The sequence below is a fragment of the Lichenostomus cassidix genome, chromosome W, assembly GCF_008360975.1.
Source record: "Lichenostomus cassidix isolate B80296 chromosome W, HeHo_3.0, whole genome shotgun sequence".
Lineage (NCBI taxonomy): Eukaryota > Metazoa > Chordata > Aves > Passeriformes > Meliphagidae > Lichenostomus > Lichenostomus cassidix.
In genome coordinates, this window is record NC_139510.1 from 8,772,143 (window position 1) to 8,784,474 (window position 12,332).

Genomic DNA, 12,332 nt, shown 5'->3' on the forward strand with positions numbered 1-12,332 from the left:
GAGACATACACATTACCCCCTTATCTTCTGTACTTCTACACTAGCCTGGACTTCAGGGTAGCAAACCTTAAGCTATTAGGGAGCTATTTAGCAGAGTCCCCTGTGAATCTGCTTTTGAGGGCTTAGGAGTTCACAAGTGCTGGCCAGCCTTTAAGAAACACCTTTTAGAAGCACAGGAGCAGGCAATTCCACTGTGGCAAAAGCCAGCCAAGTGGGGCAGAAGACCAGCTTGCCTGAAGACATCATATGACAAGAACAGGCCAACCAGAGTATCAGACCCAGTTAAAATGGCTTTATAAAGGACAGGTCCTACTTGACTAACCTGATCTCTTTCTCTGACAAGGTGACCTGCTTAGTGGATGAGGGAAAGGCTGTGGGGTTGGTTAACTGAATTTAGTAAATCATTTGATACCATTTCCTATGGCATTCTCCTGAAGAAAGTGGCTGTTCATGGCTTGGATGGGCATGCTCTAAGCTGTGTAAAAAACTGGCTGGATGGCTGAACCCAAAGAGCTGTGGTGAATGGAGTTCAATCCAGTTGGTGGCTGGTCACAAGTGGTGCTCCCCAGGGCTCAGTATTGGGGCCAGTCCTCTTTAATATCTTTATCAATGATCTGGATGTGGGGATTGAGGGCACCCTCAGCAAGTTTGCAGACAACACCAAGTTGGGAAGGCATGGTGATCTTCCTGAGGGCAGGAAGGCTCTACAGAGGGATCTGGACAGACTAGATAGATGAACTGAGGCCAGTGTATGAGGTTCAATAAGGCAAAGTGTCAAGTCCTGCACTTGAGACACAATGACCCTGTGCAGTGCTACAGGCTTGGGGAAGAGTGGCTGGAATACTGCCCAGCAGAAATGAACCTGGGGGTGCTGGTTGACAACTATCTGATCATGAATTGGCAGTGTGCCCAGGTGGCCAAGAAGGCCAATGGCATCCTGGCTTGTATCAGAAATAGTGTGGCCAGCAGGACTAGGGCAGTGATCATCCCCCTGTACTCAGTACTGGTGAGGCTGCACCTTGAATCCCGTGATCACTTCTAGGCCCCTCACTACAAGAAAGACATTGAGGTACTGGAGCATTTCCAGAGAAGGGCAATGAAGCTGGTGAAGGGTCTGGAGCACAAGTCCTATGAGGAGCAGCTGAGGGAGCTGGGGTTCTTTAGTCTGGAGAAAAAGAAGCTCAGGGGGAAGCCACCTCATTTCCTACAACTACCTGAAAGGAAGCTGTAGCCAGGTGGGGGTTGGCCTCTTCTGCCAGGATGAGACAAAATGGCCTCAAGTTGCTCCAGGGGAGGTTCAGGTTTGATATTAGGAAAACTTTTTCACAGAAAGAGTGGTTAAGCATTGGAACAGGCTCCCCAGAGAAGTGGTGGAGTTAGCATCCCTGGAAATGTTAAAAAATGAGTAGACCTGGCACTTTGCTACATGGTTTAGTGGGCATGGTGGGTACTTGGTCAAAGGTTTAACTTAATGATCTTGGAGGTCTTTTCCAACCTCAATGATTCTGAGTATGTGATTCTATGTATGCTGTATTTCCTATTGGGTGTTCAAGTCAATACACACACACATGTATATGTATGTGTACAAAGGTATACTTTGTAAAAAGAATTCCCCTTGAGAATCAGTGAAATATTCACATCTAATGCCTTTTTGGTGTTTCTCAAATGGTGGAGGTTGAGCCTTGAGTAGTGGGGATATCAGCCCAGGTCCCATCATCAGCTGATTGTCTCTGTTTTTGCAAACTTGAGAGATTGTGCACTTTGAGAGGCGTCACTCAGGGAGATACTGGTACAGCCTGCTACAGTCCAGGAGAGCTCAAAGAGTCTTAGGACCACTTTTTATAGGGTCACAAGATGGTTGGCCTTAGTCATCAGTAAATTTCCATCCTGACTGCAATCCAGGTTAGTAATTGCTGGAAGTTTCAAAATTCCACTGAGGATGGTAACGTTCCACTCGGGCTACAATTCAGATGGGGAATGTTCCAAGGCTGTCAGGGGATGACTGATTATTCCCACTTTCATCTCCCACCTTGTTCAGGCAGTAGGAGTTCCTGGTACAGTTAGAGCTGCCCCCACCTTAGCCTTGCAAGAGTTCCTGGTACAGTCAAGGGACACTTCATTGCCAGGCTTTTATGCAAAGGCCAAGGCCTGACAAGAGTTATTAAAATTGTAAAGCAGGCTGGGGCAGGGCTAAGGGGAAGATGCACCACCACAACCTGCTGTAGTGGGTTGACACTGGCCAGATGTCAAGCACCCAGCAAAGCTGCTCACTCGCTCCCCTCTGTAGCTGGACAGGGGAGAGAAAATTTAACAAAGGGTTCATGGGTTTAGATAAGGAGTGAGGGAGATCACTCATCAAATACCATCACGGGCAAAACAGGCTCTAATTAGAATTAAGTTTATTACACTAACAAAATCAGAGCAGGATAATGAGAAGTAAAACAAGACACTTAAAAACACCTTTCTCCCACCCCTCCCTCCTTCCCAGCTCTATCTTCTCTGATCAATGGCACAGGGAGACAGGAAATGCGGGTTATGGTCAGTTCATCACCTGTGGTTTCTTCTGCTGCTCAGGGAGAGGAGTCCTTCCCCTGCTTCACCATGGGGTCCCTCCCATGGGAGACAGTTCTCCGCAAACTTCTACAGTATGAGTTCATCTCATGAGCAATAGCTTTCTACGAACTGCTGCAATGTGAGTCCATCCCATGGTCAACAGTCTGTTGTGGTGGCTCAGCCCCATGGGGGGCTGGATAGGCAACCGCAGGGAGAGCGCTTCTGGTCACGGTGAACCACCATGGTCCCCTGCGGCCCCTGGACTGGTTATGGACTTTGAAAGCGGTTAATTGGACCCACACACTCCCCCTCCCCTATCCCTTTTAAGGTTACGGTTCTAGAGTGTTCTCCCCCAGTTGGCACCCCATTGGACCCCTATTTTGTACCCCTCCCCATTGTTCTGTTATTGGTTTATACCCCTTTGTCCTTCCCTCTCTCCTCCCACCTGTTTCTCCCTGGTTGGCTTCTCGGAGCCAACCACACCCCTTTCTCCGTGCCTCAAAAACCCCTGTCCGGAGGTCTTAGAGGCTCGCAGCCTTCAACTCTCCTCCCCCTTGCTGCCCCTCGCTCCTCGTCCCCTATACCTTCAATAAACTTCCCTGGAGAGTCCTAGCCTGGGAGTCTACATCTCTTATTTCTGCTCGCTTCATCGCCGGTTCCGTCCCCCGAGCTCCACTGCCTGCCGCAGTGCCCTGCTGCTGCCCGTGCACCGGCGTGTTCCGGCTCCGGACCGCACTCCCCTTTGCAGCATGGAGTGCTTGCCCGTGGAGGAGGAATGCCGCAAGTGGTGCCCAACATGTAAGGAGACTGCCCGAGACACGCCGGACATGCCGGACTCAGCGCGGCCAGTCATGTGCCACCGCAGCGCTGCCAAGCCATCGCCGGCACAGAAGCAGCAGCACCTGCAGCTGGCCGTGCCGCCATCTCGCCCGCCTGCTGCCACCTGCCTTCGCTGGCTCAGTGCCTCACTGCAGCCGTGGCGCCCGCACCCGTGTGCCGCTCCTGCCCGTGCCGAGCAGTTTGCTGCTGTGCCACAATCTTCTGCCGCCTGCTTTTCTGCCCCGCCACAAGCCGCAGCTTCACAGCCGCGCCGACCACCAGACCTGTGCAGTCGCCACTGCATGCTGCTTGTCTCGCGTGCGCGCTGCCTCTCTGCGTGCCGAGCCACGCTGCAGCAGCGTGCCACTGCCGGCTCGGCGCTTCCCCGGTTTGGCGTTTCACTGTTGCCGCATCGCAGCCGAGCTGCCATCGTCGCTTCCGCCTGCGCCACGCAGTTCGCAGCCGCACCACCATCTTCTGCCACTGCCCCACCGCGTGTCGTGGCTTCGCAGCCTTGCCACCCACTGGAGCCGCGCTGTTGATAGAAGCCACGTTGCTGCTGAAGCCGCACTGCCGGCAAACCACGCTGTCAGCACAAGCCGTGCTGCCAGGGAAAAGCCGCATCACTGAAGTCCGCAGCACGGCCACCATAGCCGCTGCCATCTTGCAGCGTGGCCCTGCTGCTGCTGACACCAACTCTCTGTCCTTTCCATGCCGCGGCATGGGATTTATAAATTAAACCTTCAGAGCAGCACACCCTGCATGCAGGCTGTGGTGCGCCTGGGGACGTCGGACGTCTTCCCCAAAGGGAAGCCCGCGAACCACTCTGAAGACCTGCCATCGCCGATTTAAGTTACTGACAGGAGGAAAAGAGCGACAGAAAAAGCTGTGAGACTCAGGACGCCGTGAGCAGTCATCACCTCGCAAGAGTCTATCAAAGGTGAGTGGGGGGGTCTGTCACCGAATCTGCGGGAAAAAGAAAAACCCTCCAACAACATTTTTAATGTTAGAGAGTCAAGGCATTACTTTATTATCTGGACAGGATGTTCTGGCCAGGATGTACCACAGAAATCATCTCTTTCACACATAGCTCGGGTGTGCAGAGAGAATCATTCCATGATACATGGCTTTTACTCAATTTTTCAGATATTTTATAAAGTAAAAATACATAGGAAAGCATTGGGTCAGTGTTCATTGGTCCAAAGTTGAGCAAACCCCACTATTCAGTCTCTCATTGGATCCGAATTTCCTCGCCTCTGATGTTAATTAGATTTTTCATTCTTCAGTTTTTCTTATCAGTCCTTTCCGGGCCAGGATGTCTTCAGCCCTGCTGGAGGTGGCATCTGGGATAGCTGTTTGTGATAGTCACTGATGTCCCGTGGATTTTCTATTAATAGCCTTTGTCTTTCTGGTTATCTTCGGGGGTCACTCCCAATCTGTTGATATGCTGAGTCCACCAGACCTCATCTGGTAGAAAAATGCCCTGAAAGAAACCTAAAATTCCTTTTCTCAGGGTAAAGACAAACATAACCTTTGACTAAAGTTATACAAAATTTTTAACCTGATATATTTTCCAACAGGTCCATGAAAGCCCTTTGGATAGCGAGCAGGAGACACCACAAAAGTTCTGCTAGAGTTAGCAGTGAGTGGGTGCTTTTTCTCCTCAGTCCTTTCTATTTTAAGTTCTTATTTATTCGGCTGGGCAGGCGCGGAAGTTTTGGGGAACAAGTAAGATAGGTTGCGGAAAATCTCGTCTACCCAACCCCCAAAAGGAGATGTACGTCCAAATTGTGGGTACCCTGGAGGGAGGGAACATTGCCTTTTCAAGGGCTTTAGTTAGGCATTTAATTAAGTGGATTTTTATTTATTTTCCTGAAGCCTCCCCAGATTCAGTATTTGATTAAAGTTTTTGGGACTCGGTGGGTTTTAGGTTGTATGCAGTGGGTAAAGCAGGGGACAGCAAAGTACGTCAATTTTTCCCCTTGAAAGCCCAAATTTATAAAGTTGTTAAAGAGAAAATTACCCCCACGAGTCCTCCCCCTAATCCCTTTTTCCCAGTCTCTACCCCAGTTCGTGATTCCCCTTCCTCCCACTTTCCTTACTCCTCTAACCCTTTTAGAATAGAACAGAAAACTGCACCCCATCTACAGATGCCGGGTCGCCACCAGCTCCCGGGTGCTTCACTGTTCTTTTCTTGCCCTAATCAAGGTGAGACTGGCCACCCCACCCTGGCACCTACCCTGAACCCCTTCTCCTCACCCTCTTTCCCTACCCCATCTCCTTTGTGTAATGGTTCTCAAAATGACGCCCCGCCATTTCGGCGAGTCAGCATTCCAATACCACCGTTGGTTGTCCACAAAATGGTGGGTTTGAGCCTGCCAAAACCCTTTCTTCTTCCCAGCACCCCCTTCGGTTTCCCGCCTTGCAAAGTTCCTCCTCCCCAACTCCTCCCTTGGACCCTCCTCCTTCCACGTCATGGCGTAGCTTGCAGGACTTCTCCCTGGCGTGGGGGGTGGGTAGCATGGGGGGGTGGGGATGTCTCAAACCCCTCCTTTCACATTGAGCCCGCCTCCACCACACATCATCCCCAAGCCACCACAATCTCCGCCCCCTACCATCCCCCTTCTGGTTCCCGTGGTGCCCCCCTCCCCAGTTCCCACGCCTCCGGGACCGGAAGTGAAGCCCTTGAGAGCCAAAGCTTGGGGGGGGGAGGGAGTGTTTGCCGCCTCTGTGCGGCGGGGCCAAGCGGGCCCAGTTGTGTGGGAGGCTTTCCCTTTCGGGCAGCTTAAGGAGCTTTCCAAAGCAGCGAAAGAGTTCGGCCGAGACGCCCCTTACTTCCGATCCCTTTTCCAGGCCACTTTAATCACAGACACCTGTTGTCCCCACGACATCAAAACAATTATGAAGTGTTTATTAACACAATCAGAATATCAAATGTGGGAGGCAGTCTGGAAAAGGCAGGTGCAGGCTTTGGTCACCCAATATCAAGCCAACCCTGAGCGTCGCCACCTGATGCTGGACCGTTTGTGCGGGGAGGGAGACTGGACCAAACCCCAAGATCAGGTCACCCTTACCCCTGAAACCCTTCTAGATCTGCAGCAAGCAGCAGAAAGAGCTCTGCATTTGATTCCCACAAGTACCACCCCCATCCAGCCATATACCCAAATCATGCAGAGCCCCAGTGAATCTTTCATAGATTTCACTTACCATTTGCGGGAAGCAATCGTGCAGCAAGTTAGGGGAGCAGAGGCACAACAAGAATGTTTATATTCAGTTGCTAAAATTAATGCCAATGAGGCTTGTAAGAGAGTTATCAGTGCCCTGCCCCTCAAACCACCGCCGACCTTCCAGCAAATGGTCGAAGCCTCCATGAGACTAGCTGTTGTTGAAAACCCTCCCCCCAAAACATCAGGGAGAGGGCCTGCAAAAATTCTCACAGCTACCCCTGGGAATCAAAACAGAACCACCCCTACCCCCAGAATTTGTTTTAATTGTGGACAACTAGGCCACTGGGCCAAAGAATGCCGACAGCCCAAAAAGAGTAACCCTTCTTTAAGTCATATTTCCTCAGATGCGAAGCCTCTGCCCAGTTGTTCCAGTCAATGTCAGTGTTCCTGTCAGCATGGGATGCAGCAGCCGGCCCCGACTGTGGCTCAACAGCTAAAAAACTACTCACGGAGTGGCGTCGCGCGCAGACACAAATGAAGCTGTCCCTCCACCACAACCAGCTGCAGGAACAACAACCCTGGGAGAGGCCATTACCAGACTTGACAGTGTTTCACAAAATTCAGACAATGCCAAAACACTTCTATGGACAGATTATTTGCAATCACAGAGACCTTATGCCACCTTTCTCCTCCGCAACAACGACTCCACTGTATCTGTCAGTGGACTCATTGACGCCAGAGCCGACATCACCATCATCTCCAGGAAGGCGTGGCCCCAACACTGGCAGGTGCGGCCAATCCAAGAGGACATCAAGGGGGTTGGGTGGCACTCACCAGCACACGAAAGCGTGAATGAAATCACCATTGTAGGTCCAGAGGGGAACACTGCCTCTGTCCGACCTCTGGTGATGGGACACCCGGTTCAACCTTTGGGGCAGGGACACCTTATCCCAGTGGGGGACTCAAATCAACATCCCACCTCCGAGAAAGGATTTTTAATTGCGGTCACTGGCAAGCACACTACCCCACGACTCAATTGGCTTTCAGAAACACCCATGTGGGTAGACCAGTGGACACTTCCAGAGGAAAAATTAAATGCACTAGAGTCCCTCATTGAGGAGCAGCTTTCCGAGGGCCACATAATTCCCACCAACAGCCCTTGGAACTCCCCCATTTTTGTCCTGCGCAAGCCTGGCAAAAATGAGTGGAGGCTGCTCCATGACCCCAGAAAAATCAATGAAGTCATTATGGATATGGGATCCCTGCAACCCAGGACGCCTTTGGCCACCATGCTTCCCCGGGAGTGGAAGCTAGCAGTCATTGATATCAAGGACTGCTTCTTCCACATCCCGCTTCACCCCGACGATGCCCCACGCTTTGCCTTCTCAGTACCATCTATGAATAGGCAAGCGCCAATGAGAAGGTACCACTGGACAGTGTTGCCTCAGGACATGAAGAACAGCCCCACAATCTGCCAGTGGTACATGGCACAGGTGCTGTCACCAGTGCGATTGGACTGTCCAAAGTGGCAATTTACCACTATATGGACAACATATTAATTTGTGTCCCTGATGATAAACACCTAAATGAAGCTTTGTTTTTGACTTATCAGGCTATCAAAGATGCAGTTTTTCAGGTCCACCCGGACAAGGTGCAGCACACCTGCCCTGCCAAGTACCTTGGGCTCTGGATAAGGGAGCAAACCGTCGTTCCCAAGCAGCTGGTCATCAAAGACAACCCAAGGACCCTGTGGGAACTTCATCAACTGTGCAGGTCCATTAATTTGGTTCGTCCTCTGCTGGGGATTTCTTCAGAAGACCTTGCGCCGCTTTTCAACCTCCTCGCTGGCAGTGACGACTTGGACTCACCGTGTTCCCCGACTCCTGAAGCCCGAGACTCTATCGCAAAAGTCCAGCAAGCGATTTCGCAGTGGCAGGCACATTGGGTGGACCCCCTGCTTCCTTTTCAGTTTATTGTTTTAGGAGAAAAACCACACTATCATGGACTTATCTATCAGTGGGATGCTGGGCAGAAAGATCCCCTGTTAATTATAGAGTGGGTCTTTCTGCCACTCAAAACATCTAAAAGCATCACTACACCTCAGGAATTAGTGTCTCAGTTGATCATGAAAGCGAGGACTCGCCTCCGTGCCCTGGCAGGTCAAGATTTCACATGCATGCAACTTCCGTTTAAAAGTCAGAATTTGGAGTATCTCATGCAATTTAGTGACAATCTGCAATATCACCTAGAGGGGTACTCTGGAAAAATTCAAATAAATCACGGCAAACACAAATTGTTTAATACAGCATTTAATTTGATCCCAAAAACAAAATTAAGTCGTACCCCACTCAAGGGAGCTCTGACAGTTTTTACCAATGGCTCCGGGACCTCTCACAAGTCAGTTGTGACTTGGAAAGATCCCAAGACACGGCAGTGGGATGCCAATGTCGAGGTGATCCCTGGATCACCTCAACTTGTGGAACTGGCAGCAATTGTCAGAGCCTTTCATAGGTTCCCAGAGCCTCTCAATCTCATTACAGACTCTGCTTATGTAGCAGGAATTGTGTCTAGGGCAGAAAATTCAGCACTAAAAGAAGTTTCCAATTTAAAATTATTCAAATTGCTCTCAGAGCTCATAGAAGTTCTATCCCACCAAAAGCAACCCTGTTTCATAATGCATGTGAGATCACACACTGACCTGCCTCGTCTGATTGCCGAGGGCAACCTGTTATATTCCAAGTTACTTCAACTTTCTTCTTGGACTCGGGTACTTGTTTACATGAAATTGTTTTATTGTCCGGAATTTCATGCAATTTTGATGTGATAATTCCCCAGCTTATTGGGTCTCCTGCTGCCTTTGGTATTGGCAGACAGGCAGTTATTCTACTGATGTTTTGCATTTTGGCAAAATCTTTAACTAACCCAATCATCACATTCTCAGCCCGAATTTCATTGGAAACTTTTATCACTTGCGTTTTTGCCTGTACCTCTCTCTTCATTCTAGAATGAAGAGTGGTTAGTTGATTATCCTGCATTCCATATCCCCAAGCAATATCACTCCCAATTAATATCCATAAAATGAGCATCGGCACAGGTACTAAGATAATTTTAAACAGTTAAACCCGTCTTATCTGCAGTTTTGTTGGTCCCAGGGGTTGTGCAGCTCACAGTCTCGGATAGGTCTTCTTCACTTGTGTGTAGTGTATCCAAGATCCACTCCAGCCACCTTGACCGCTGTGAAAGCGGTCAGCAGCACCTGATGGGGTCCACTCCACCTCTCCTTTAAAGGTTCTTCATTCCAGGTTTTAATGTACACTTCGTCTCCAGGGAGAATATCGTGGACTGGATTCTTGAGAGCCAGCGGCCTATTCCACACAAGGGCGCTCCGAAGCCGTGCTAAGGTTTTCCCAAGAGATAGAACATAGTTATATATTTCCTGTTTTCCTGCAAAATGTATGTTCGGGTTTGGTTTGGGAGATTTGTATGGTTTCCCATATACTATTTCAAAGGGACTGACTGACATTCCACTCCTAGGCTTTACCCTAATCTTTAAAAGTGCTATTGGTAGGGCTTGTGGCCATTGTAACTTGGCCTCCTGACATATTTTACTGATTTGCCTTTTTAGTGTTTGGTTCATCCTCTCTACCTGTCCACTGGATTGTGGTCTCCATGATGTGTGGAGGTCCCAAGCTATTCCCAGTAGCTTGCTCACTTCCTTTACCACTGTAGCTATAAAGTGTGGTCCTCTATCTGAAGATACCCCTAACGGCACTCCAAACCTGGGAATGATTTCGTGTAGAAGCCACTTCACTCTCTTTGGCTTGGTTGGTGTGACAGGGAAGGGCTTCTGGCCATCCTGAAAATGTGTCAACCCCCACCAGCAGGTATTTGAATCCTCAAGTTCTTGGTAACTCTACGAAATCTACCTGCCAATAATCTCCTGGTTCAATCCCTACCTGAATTCTTCCTAGCTGTGCCTGCCATCTAGCCACTTGTCGCTGTTGAGCAGCTAGCAGAGTAATGAAAACACCAGTTCTCAGTGGCAAGAAGGAATGACCTTTATTGTTTTGATTTCATCACATATATAGAGTTCTCAAAAGTCACCCAGATTGGTCAGTCAGAAGCCTTCCCCCAGGCCTGATTGGCCAGGCCTGCACTGTCCAAGTTCTGGGACACTGTTCAATAACATCCAAACTTTATCTTTATTTATAAAACACAAGAAGAATTCTTGTGGGAAAAACCTGTGCTAGCCACAGCCACTGGGTTGTTTCTCAGGCAAATTTCACATTTTGACATTTTTGATTTGGCCATTGTTAACATTTGTACCAAGACTACATTTCGTTTTAGCCATTTCACCAATGCTTCTGCACCCCAGTGACATTCATTATGTTTAATTTGCAGAACTTCTCTCATTATCAAGGGGGGTAGGACTATCTGTCCTTGTGCAGTGACATACCACCCCTCTGAATTCTTTTGTGCATTCAGCAAATGTCCCAGTCTCTTGTCTTCTATTGAATATTTCGGTTCTGAAGGTAAATTAAAATGAGAAACATTTAACTTTGTAGGTATCAACACCATTGCTATTTGCACCTCCCGAGCAATCTGTCGGGCTGTCCAGTCCGCCTTTTGATTTCCCTCACAGATTTTGGAGCTTCCCGATTGATGCGCTTTACAGTGCATAATTGCCACTTGCTCGGATTTTTGTACTGCTTTTATAAACTACAGAATTGCATCTTGATGTTTAATATGCGTAGCCTGGGAGGACAGCAACCCTCTTTCTTTCCACCATGCCCCATGTACATGGCACTACTCCAAACGCATATTTTGAGTCAGTCCAAATGTTTACCTTTTTCCCTTCACTCAATTCTAGTGCTCTGGTTAAGGCAATCAATTCTGCCCTCTGGGCAGATGTATTCGATGGTAATGCTTTTGCTTCCACTACTGTACTGATTGTTGTTACCGCATATCCAGCATATCTGGTTCCATTCTCCACGAAGCTGCTTTCATCTGTGAATAACTCCCACTCTGGTTGCTCCAGCGGGATGTCTTTCAGGTCTTCTCTCACTGAGTAGGTGTACTCTATTACCTCCACGCAGTCATGTTCCAGTGGGCCTTCCTCGGGTGTGGTGCCTAGAAACAGGGCTGGATTCAAAAGGTTTGTTGTCTTTAGTGTGACGTCATCCTGCTCGGTTAGGATTGCCTGGAATTTTATCATCCTGCTAGGGGATAGCCAATGGCCCCCCTTTTGCTCTAGGACAGTGGTTACCATGTGTGGCACATAGACATCTATGTGTTTTCCCATCGTGAGCTTCCTGGCCTCTTGTATCAATATTACAGTGGCTGCAACTGCCCACAGACATGCAGGCCATCCGGCACTTACGTTGTCAAACTATTTGGAGAAGTAGCCTACCGGCCTTTTCTAGCTCCCCAAACGTTGGGTCAGGACCCCCAGTGCCAAGCGTTGCCTTTCATGCATGAACAGGTGAAAGTCTTTAGACAGATCAGGTAATCCTAGCGCCAGGGCAGTCGTCAATGCTTCTTTCAATTTTAGGAAGGCTTCTTTCTGTGCTTTGCCCCAGCTGAACAGCTGCGTCTTCTGAGCTTCATACAGGGGTTTGGCAATTAGCCCAAAGTGCATAATCCACAGGCGGCACCATCCTGCCATTCCAAGGAAGACTCACAGCTCGTGGAGATTCTGGGGCTCTGGAATATCACAAATAGCTTGGATACGGTTAGTACCTAATTTTCTCTGTCCTTGTGAGATTTCACATCCCAGGTAAATTACAGACTGTT

The 12,332-nt window shown here is 49.2% G+C and overlaps 1 long non-coding RNA gene across 1 annotated transcript; it reads left to right on the top strand.

Moving 5' to 3' along the window:
- The first annotated feature begins 3,982 nt into the window (after window positions 1-3,982).
- Window positions 3,983-9,237, top strand: LOC146425454 (uncharacterized). Its single transcript, XR_014846564.1, has 3 exons — window positions 3,983-4,312; window positions 4,953-5,014; window positions 6,930-9,237. It is a non-coding gene; the product is annotated as an uncharacterized LOC146425454 (long non-coding RNA).
- The last annotated feature ends 3,095 nt before the right edge of the window (window positions 9,238-12,332 follow it).